The sequence below is a fragment of the Cupressus sempervirens genome, chromosome 3 (genome assembly GCF_028749045.1).
Source record: "Cupressus sempervirens isolate cs-2001-9-10 chromosome 3, ASM2874904v1, whole genome shotgun sequence".
Taxonomy (NCBI): Eukaryota; Viridiplantae; Streptophyta; class Pinopsida; order Cupressales; family Cupressaceae; genus Cupressus; species Cupressus sempervirens.
Window position 1 is genome coordinate 890,377,065 of NC_143120.1, and position 10,983 is coordinate 890,388,047.

Genomic DNA, 10,983 nt, shown 5'->3' on the forward strand with positions numbered 1-10,983 from the left:
CAACCCAAACCCTTGAAATAAATAAAACTATATTTATTTCCTAAAAATCTAATTTATCCTCATCCTAAGAAGTTCTAGACTCTTCTAGAAAGTCTTCATCCTCATCCTAGGAAATTCTAGACTATTCTAGAAAGTCTTTATCCTCCTCCAAAATCTAGACTCTTCTAGAAGATGTCTTTAAACCTAATCCTAATCCCCTCCTAACCTTGTCACATTCCCTAAACATGGGTTAAAACTTACTAACCCAAGCCAAAGTTAACAAATATCTCCTCCTTCACCCACCCTCATTAAATGCCATCCACTTGCCTATCCCTAAGCTAATCCTAAACCATCCTAATCCATCCTCTAATCATTTGCACAAGCCTAAGCAAGCTTAAAACCTTCCTAATCAAGTCCAAGTCGAATTTGCTCTCATCACCCTCAAAATATCTCAACCATAAAACTTTATGAAGTCCACTAGGTCATAAATGACTCTTACAAGCCCTTTTATTGCTCTTACAAGTCATTATGAGGGTCTTTATGAAGATTTTATCTCTTGAGCCTCCTTTGTTGACTCATCCTTGCCCTTTCCTCCATCCTCTCACCATGTGACATGTGTCACTCCTTGATTGGCTATAAAGAAGCACAATCCATGTGCTCTCCTCTCATGCAATCTAAGCCTTCCATAAGCTTTTTTCCCATCCTTGCATCTTAGCCCTCAATCCCTCAAGCCTCTTGCCTATAAATTGGATCCTTCCCCTTTACAAAATAACACAATCCATGAAGTAAAGTTATAATGCTATTTTGAGAGCCAAATCCATACTAAAGCCATCTATCCACACCAAGAATCCACAATCATCCATTGAAGCCTTTGGAAGCATATTGAGCATACATCCTATCTATTTAGACAAAGCTACTCAACAAGAGAGCTTCTCATTGAGAGAGCCCATTAATGGCTCATATTCTCAATTGAGAGCTCATCTTAGTCTATCTTGAAGTTTATGAATTTTGTTTAGTTTGTAGAAGCTTTATTTAAATTTGGTTTCTATTAGCATACTAACATTGCTCATATACAGTAACAATTCCGAAGAGGATGCTTTGATTCCTTCTTTAGAAAGTGTTGATGATTCACGAGTTTTAGATTCTAGTGCTTCATTCATACTATGCCCCATAGAGGTTATTTTATTGATTATGTCCAAGGGGATTTTGGGCTTGTTTATTTGAGGGATAATGAACCCTGTTAGATTCTTGGAAAGGGGAAAGTTAAGATTAAGTTCCAGAATGAGAATCATTGGCTACTACATTAGGTAAGACATGTTCCAAGGCTGAGTAGGAATTTAATTTTAGTAGAGAAAATTGGTGATGAGGGTTTGTTGGTTTAAATAAGTAATTACTATTTAAACTTACTTAAGCTTACTTGGGTTAATGCATTTATTTATTTAGGTGAGACACTTAGGAGTTTGTGTACTATCATAGAAGTACACAACTCTAATTATGCACATGGTGTCTATAAAACTAGAGTATGCATCATTCACTAAGTTTTCATGCTGACAACACAATTATTCGCACTCCTAATTTAGCACATGTTGTTTGCACCACTGATTTGCATGATACACCATTGTAGGATTATCCTCACATCATCGCACTTAATTTCATGCTTAATGGAGGATAACCCATATCTGTTGGACATGTGCTTGGTTGTATGACATATCATGATGCTGACTTCTATGCATTCTAGAAGCTCTCCAGAGGCCTTTATATATAGGCACTCCTAGTGTATTCTTGAAATGGTTGTATGGCATATTGAATAAATCTATTGTCATTCTGATCATACTCTCTCTATTTGGTCTACTGTTGTGCTTGTGTTTGAGTTCCTTGGTCTTGGGTGAATTTTGGCCTAAGCCAAATTCTTATATGGTATCAGAGCTAAGGGAGATTCTCTACACATAGCCATTCAAGACCGCTCATGCTTTAGCAACTCGACCTGAATCTGGAGAATCTGCAAAAATTGGGAGTGTCTAGAGCTAGATTTGACCTCATCATTGTGTTTGGAGCATCGATTTGATGAAGATCAACTATAAATTTACCTATGTTGGGTGAAAGTTGATTGTGAGGCAAAAAAAATTTGCAAATTGAAACTCAGAGGCCTTGATTTGCATTTTGGGTATGGTCATTTAATTGATTTGATTATTTAATTTTCAGATTTGATTAATTTTCTTCTCTGCATTTTATTTTCCGAACTGGTATTTTTGGATTTATTAGTTGCACAGGTAGAGATTTTTTTTGGATTTATTAGTTGCACAGGCAGAGTAAATTTTTGGCTCGGCTCTGTAATTTTGGAGGTCTATTGTTTCATAGGAACATTATTATTTCAATCGAGTAGGCTATTCACAATATTTGACGAGCATCACAAATTCTAGCCATGCAGCAGCCATACTGAACAATTTTTGATCATAGGCATCGAACTACACACCCGGTGGCTAAAAGTGCGGCTTGGCTTTGTGTTTAACATTGCGGGTTATTACATTTATCAAACTACTCAGTCCACATCCTGCCCAATGTAGGATTAATCCACATATTTGGGTCATTGCTAAAAGGTTTTTTTAGTGCAAAAAATTGACCTCTAGCATTGCATAAAGCATTCCTGGCCCATAGAGATCACTGACGTTCAACATAAATTTGGTGTTGACAGTTTAAAGGAATCTGGTCCCTATGTGGGAATCGTCTGACGACCCACAAAAATAGACTGACGACTTTAACATGTTCTCCAGTGACAGATAAATACAACACCTTGCGCAATCTAAAGACACTTGGCATCTCTTGATTTGCTCGATCAGGCAGCCACCCATGCCATGTTTTTGATAGCTCAGCGGCAGTTCGTCCACACAGCATCTGCCATGATAGCTTACACCTCAGCTACCTTGTTAACAACCATGTCACCACTAGTGATGTCATCTATCAAGTCACCATCCTAATCAAGCCCTATCAACATCTGTACATGTGATCAGTAGTACATGAAACACTATTCTGTACAAGTTTGTATGCTGATGCCATCATCCATACTGCTGACATCATCACAAGGGTCATTTTTTCTAACATCATCAGTTTCATGACCCTAAATGTGATGGTCATATGACTGTCATTTCAAGGCCAATTTGAACTACTATGATGGTTGTATGACCGTCAAATTTAACCCCTTAATTCGTTGATGCAACTCCTCTCCAAATTGATTTTGGATTTTGTAGTCTGACTTTGGGAAGCCATATCTCAGTCATCCAGAATCCAAATCAGGTATAATTTTTTTTGAAATTGGGTAAAATGTTCTTATTTTTTTAGCGGTGTAGCTTTTTTCTAGTATTGGTGCAAGAATTTGTTAAAATTTGCATTTTTTGGCAATTGTACCCTCATAATCTTGCATTTTGCATCTTCAAATGCTCCGTACAAGCACATCTGGAGTAAAAAAACAAGTTCTATTTTTTTTTGAAAGTGTGTTATTTTTTGTTTACTTTCTAGATCTAGTATCAGATTATAGGGTTGTGTGGACAAAAGTGTCACTTTCAGAAATAGGGCCATTCTTTGCTTTGTATTGCTTCAGAATTGTAGCACATTGTAAAGTTCCAGATTTGTAATCTATTTAGAGGTTGTAATAAGAAAAATTAGAAGTCCACGATGGCCAAAATTGGCAAGTGGCCCATTGTAATCACACTACTGATAAAGTGCCCAAAGCATCTATTTTGGGGGGGTTTCTTGATTTAGTGAAAAGGGGGGGTGTTCTTGGTGTTGTGTTCTCTCTTTTCTACACTTTTATTTTATTTTTTGTATTATGAGAAACTTTAAGTTTCTGAAATTAACTCCTCATAACTATGCAACATGGTTCATTAAAATGTAGTATCACTTAATGCATAATAGAGTTTTACAATATGTAGATGGTACTCTTAGTAGGTGATAATGTATCAACAAGTGATATTTTAGCTTGGGTAGCAATGGATAGGAAAGCCCTCGGTGATATATGTTTGGGGGTTGATGATAAGATTATGTATCAAATTAAGAAGTGTTCTACATCCAAGGAAGCTTGGGATACCCTCAAAAACCTTTATGGTAAAGTGTCTGAAGAGGATGTTTTCAAAATTGAAGATGAGCTTATCTACTTAGATCCTAAGTCATATGATTCAATACAGGATTTCATCATCAAGGTGAATGAACTAAGGAAAAAGTTTACTAATTGTGGAAGTTCTATCAAAGATGATAGACTGATCTATCTCATACATAACAAGCTACCATTGGAATATTCCACATTTGCATCTTCTTTTAACACCTCAAAGACTACCTTAGAGTCTGCCTATAAGAAAGTCACTTTTGATGAATATGCTGATCTATTGGATACTAAAGAAAGAAATTGAAATCAATGGGGATTCTCAAATCACTTACGTCCAAAGCATTGGTGCCAACAATGAGGGTTCTCAAAATTCAGCTAGACAATCTTCAAATAAAGGAAACGGTAAGAAGAAATGGAAGAACAAATCAGAGGATGCAAAAAAGAGAACAACACAATCCAATCAACAAGGCAAGTCCTCAAATTCCAATATGGGGGACAATAATAAAGAGAAAAAGAAGTGTGCCTATTGCAAGAAATTGGGTCATGAAGAACATGAGTGTTATCTTAAAAAGTTTGATGAATTGACCAACATCATGAAGAAACATAATGTTCCATTGCCTAATGCTTATACGAATAAAGGATCTTCTTCAAATTCAAAGGGCAAAGGGCAAAGGGCAAGCACTCATAACTAATTCCAACTCTTCAAAGTAATGGATATTTGACTCTGGTGCCTAATATCACATGGGTTCTTCAAAGGAGGATTTTTCTTCATTGAAGCAATCAAAGGTACCACACATCTTCATGGGAGATGATAGAAAAATGGAAGTTGAAGGAAAAGAAAATGTGGAAATGGAAAATGGAGAGTTTCAAGATGTTCTCTATGTTCCAAACCTAAGTTCAAATCTCCTATCAATTTACCAAATCAATCACCTTGGAGATGAACATAGAGTTGAGTTCCTTCTAGACTCAGTACAGGTGCATAGTCTAAAAGATGATTCCTTGGTTGCAGTGGGGAAAGTGAATCATAAAAAAAGGTTGTACTCTTTCTCCCATTTTGTGCCCAAGTCTCCTTCAAAGGCCTTGTCATATCAATCAAATTCAAACATGCAATTATGGTAAAAGTGGTATGGTCATCTTGACTTCCGCTACCTTTAGCAACTTTGCACAAACATAATGGTCAAAGGTCTACCTCAAATCAAATTTTCTAAGGGTGAATGTTCAATAGATTTAGTGGATATGCATCCAGAGGGGAAGCTACAGAAAGGGAAGTCTTGAAGAGCACCATATGTTCTACAGATGGTTCACATGGTATTAGCAAGTCCTTTTGCAGTCAGCCAGGATCGCTACATGCTTACCTTTGTTGATAACTTTTCAAGATACACTTGGGTCTACTTTCTTCATAGTAAGAATGAAGTGTGGGAAAAAATTCTAGACTTTAAGACTCATGTAGAGAAAAAATCTAAGAAAGCCATCAAAATTCTATGAATGGATAATGGAAGTAGATACATGAACAAAAGACTTAAAGACTTTTGTAGACTTGAGGGCATTGATCTTTAGACTTTGTCTAAATTCAGTCCACATAAGACAAATGTTGCAACATTGAGGATCCAAACTCTTAATTCTATGGCAAGTTGCATGATACAAGCCAAGTCTCTAGATCCATCACTAGAAGTCAAAGCAATCAGCAGCGCCACTCACATTCTTAACATATCTCCTCATCCAGCCTTAAATGGCAAGACTCCTTTTGAGGCGTGGTGTGGCAGAAAACCTATTGTGACACACTTTAGAGTCTTCAGTTGTCCTACATGGGCAAAGATATCTTCTAGGGGATGCAAGGCATAGTCACCTTAGCCTTGTACCTTCATTGGTTATGAAGACAGTGTGAGGGCATATAGACTATTGGATCTAGAGACACATCAAATCTTTGTGGAGAAGGATGTCTATTTTGAGGAAAGTTCACCCAGCTTTTCTTCTACTCCTCTTCGCACATTATATAGTGTGGAAACTGATAGTGACACCAGCAATAGTGCTTCAATAGAATCAGAACGTGGAGTTCTATCAATAGTTGCAGCGAGAGTTCACTCCATCAATTCAGTCCACATGCATACATTGCCATAGTGATAGGTCCAGCACAATAGGGTACATCTAGTCTTCTAGGTCTAGCTTCACTAATAGATTTGGGGGACAGTATTGATGATCTACCTCTTCTTCTTGATGCAGTAGATTCTTCTTTAGTTGTCATGAGGGATCCATCAGGTCCTCTTGTTCATTCTCTATATGATCGATCCTCACAAGTTGAAGTGATTGTGGATACTTATGATCAACAGTTGCAGAAGGGTTCTTCATCAGTTGCAGAGACAAACAGTTCTTTGAAATAGGTTCTTCAGCTAGTTGAGCAAGTTTTAGAGACATCACTTATCCATGGGATTCTTTCCTTGCACAGTAGAAGCATCTCATTTGTACCTTTGGCATTGTTTCTTAACACCATTCTATAGTCTTGGATTAGCTTCTTCATCAGAGTAGTCACTGGCAGACATTCTTCTTTGGGGGGGGGGGGGGTGGGGGGAGCCTATCCTATCTGTCTTCCTCTTCTAATCATTCTCTTATGTATATACTAGATGTATGTCATAATGGGGGGGTCTTGATTACTTCATCCATCCATGCATCCCTATTTATCTCTCTTTTTGGGAGAGGGTTTTTCCCATGAGGTTTTCCCTCTTTCTTTGCTTTATGAGAGATTGCATATCATTATGTACATGGGTACCTAACATGGCCTAGTAGCCAGGACCCATCCTGTATTGCATCCTAGATTTTGTAAGCTTAAGGGCATTCCCCTAAGTTGCACTTAAGGGGGGGTGTTGGTGTAAATAAGTAATTACTATTTACACTTACTTAAGTTTACTTAGGTTAATGTATTATTTAATTATTTTGTATTATTTTATTATTTATTTAGGTGAGACACTTAGGAGTTTTTGTACTATCACAAAAGTACGCAATTTTAATTATGCACATGGTGTCTACAACATTGGAGAATGCATCATTCATTGAGTTGTCATGTTGACAACACAGTTATTCACACTCCTAATTTAGCACATGTTGTCTACACTATTGATTTGTGTGATACACCATTGTAGGCTTATCCTCACATCATCACACTTAATTTTATGCTTAATGGAAGATAACCCATATCTGGTGGACATGTGCTTGGTTGTATGACATGTCATGATGCTAACTTCTATGCATTCTAGAAGCTCTCTAGAGGCCTTTATCTATAGGCACTCCTAGTGTACTCTTGAAATGGCTGTATGGCATATTGACTGAATCTATTGTCATTCTGATTATACTCTCTCTATTTGGTCTACTGTTGTGCTTGTGTTTGAGTTCCTTGGTCTTGGGTGAATTTTTGCCTAAGCCAAATTCTTATAGGGTTGTGTAGTTACTTTTAATGATAAAAATTGAAAGGTTTCAAAAGGTTCCCCTGTAGTAGCAAAAGGTGTGAAAGTAGGCACCTTATATCTTTGTATAGGTCATATTGTTCCTTCTACTTTGATTGTTTCAAAGAAAAATGAATGTCCAGGAATAGTTGTTGCAATTCAATAGGGAGAACAAACAAATGCTATAAATTTTGATACAACGCTATGGCACAGTAGACTTGGGCACATTAGTGAGAAAGGTATAAAATTACTTCATCTAAAGAAAGTTTTACCAGGTCTAAAATATGCCAATATGGATTTCTATAAAAGTTGTGTGTATGGAAAATAAAAGAGAGTGAGTTTTGTGAAGAGTGGGAAGGAAAAGAAAGGTGAGATATTAGAGCTTGTTCATACAGATGTATGGGGAGCATCTTCCCTTGGTGGCTCTCATTATTATGTTACATTTATTGATGATGCAACTAGAAAAGTATGGGTTTATTTCCTTAGACAAAAATTTGATGTATTTCAAACTTTTAAGAAATGGAAATGCTTAGTTGAGAATGAGAATGGTATAAAGATAAAATGTCTCAAATCTAATAATGGTGGTGAATATTGCAGCAAAGAATTTTAAGATTATTTCTCCACTAATGGTATCTAAAGACAAAAAATTGTTCCAAGGACTCCACAGGAAAATGAAGTGGCTGAACACATGAATAGGACAATAATGAATTGTGCAAGGAGCATGAGGTTGCATGCTAGGCTACCCTTAAACATGTGGGTAGAGGTTGTCAATAGAGGTCCCTCTACTCATTTGGGTTGTTTAGTTTAGATTATATGTGTATGTACACGCTTTGATTTTATGCAGATTGTAGGTACTGAGCATTGACTTCCTTGAATTGCCGGGATGAGCATGCCCAATCACAATATCTCAATGGTAAAAGTGGGGAGATAATTCTTGAGTCCAAATCCTAACTTTAAGCCATTTGTCCTAGAAATTAGGACAAGTATCTGAGTTGTTTACCATTCCAAACTCATTAAGTGACATAAATTCGTGATTTTGACCCTTGAGTTTGATCTAGTATTTTGTACTTTATGATGGTTTCCATAGTTTGTCTTGTGAGTCTATTGTGATTTTCAGTTATAATTAAATCAAATTAAAAGAGTATTTAATGATTTAATGTAATGAAAATATTATAAAGTAAATTTAATATTTAATCATATTTAATTAATTGAGAAATTAATTAAATAAAAGAATTAAATTTAAAGATATAGTTAAAGTTCTAATTTTGGTGTAATCATATTAATTTAAATTAATAATAATATATTTAGGAGTTTCATTTTTATAATAAACTCTAAATATTATTATTATATAAGTTAATAAATATTTTATCAAAAATGTCTCAAGAATCAATTAAAGAGAGAAATTTGGTTATAGGCTTTGAGATTTTGAAAATCATAAAATTGTAAGAAGCAGCGATGTCATATTCAATGAAATTTTTTTTAACAAAGATTTGTTGCAATAACACAAGAAGAAAGAAGATGATTATGTAGTTTTGGATAATTTTTCAAAAGATAATGTTCCAAAAATTCCTCATGATCTGCAACAACCATAACAACAAATACCACACACCCCAGTGAATGTTAGATAGTCAACAAGGCTAAGTAGACCTCCAAAAAGATTTTCTCCCTCTTTTTACTTTACTTTACTAACAGATGTTGGTGAACTTGAATGCTATGTTGAAGCTATGTAGGTGGATACTAATATCTAGTGGGAGTCTGCAATGGTAGATGAAATGGACTCCTTATTGAAAATTAAGACTTGGGATCTATGCAAGTCGCCTACAGGTAAACAAGGTTTACATAATAATTGGGTTTACAAGTTGAAAGAAGAGGATGGAGGTAAGAAACTATTTAAAGAAAGGTTAGTGGTAAAAGGATTTAAACAAAAAAAGGGCATCGATTTTGATGAGATATTCTCTCCTGTTGTTAAAATGACTTCTATTCACATAGTTTAAAGTATTGTGGCTGCTAAAGATTTACATTTGGAGTAGCTTGATGTTAAAACAACCTTTTTTCAAGGAGATTTTGATGAAGAGATATATATGGCATAGTGACATGGATTTGAGGTCAAAGGTAAGGAGAACTTAGTGTACATATTGAAGAAAACTTTATATGGCTTGAAGCAAGCACCTCGGCAATGATATCTAAAATTTGATAGTTTTATGCATGAGCATGGATACAATAGGTGTCATTTAGATCATTATATTCATTTTAAGATGTTGGATGATGATAGCTGCATTATTTTATGTTTATATGTTGATGATATGCTTGTAGTTGGGTCTAACATGGATCACATTAAGGGGTTGAAACGCCAGTTAGCACATTCATTTGCTATGAAGGATTTGGGGGCAGAAAAAAATCCTTGGTATAAATATTTGTAGAGATAGGAAGAATAGAAAATTGACATTAAATCTTAGGCTAATTATATTGTGAAGGTGTTGCACCATTTCTTTATGGAGAATGCTAAAGCTATCAACACACCTTTACTTGGTCATTTGAAGTTGACTAAGGAGATGTGTCCAAAGACACAAGATGAGGAGGATAAGATGTTCGAGCTACCTTATGCTTCAGTTGTAGGAAGCTTGATGTATTCTATGGTATGTACAAGGCCATATATTGCACATGTAGTGGGAGTTGTTAGCAAGTATATGAGTCATCCAAGTCTTGAGCATTGGAATGCAGTTAAATGGATTCTCAGATATTGGAGATGAACATTTAGTAAGTGTTTACACTTTAGGGGCTCTAATAGTAAATAACAGGGCTATGTTGACTCATGTTTGGCAAGAGATATTGATACTAGGCAGAGTACTACAAGTTATGTTTTTACTATTGGTGGAGCAACAATGAGCTGGGTTTCTAGGTTATAGAAGATGAATTCTTTATCCACTATAGAGGCAACTAATGAGATGATATAGCTTCAGTTCTTCCTAGAAGAATTGGGACACCCACAAAAGGATAATTATTTATTTATAGATAGCTAGTGTTTCATTCAACTTGCAAATTTTTTTTCTCTACATTCAAAGACAAAACATATATAGTCATGGTACCATTTCATTCAGTCAGTTTTGGATGATGGACAGTTAAAGTTGGACAAGATACATACAGATGACGATCCACCAAATATTCTTACAAAAGTAGTGACAAGGGAGAAGCTCAATTCCTCTTCAGCTTTAGTTGGTCTTCTAGACTAAACATAATAAAAGAACAATAGAGTCTAGGGTGGTTTGATCTAGTGGGAGCCTCATGGAGTAGTGACATAGCTACAAGATCAGTCTCCAAGTGGAAGATTGTTGTCTAGTGTGGAGTGTAATGCATACCCTAGTTTCATTTTTAGATTGCATTGCCAGATTCTTTTAGGCTAGTTTTATGATTAGGTTTTATGACTATCAATACTTGGTTACCGGATTTGATTAGATGTTATTTCATACTCAATTG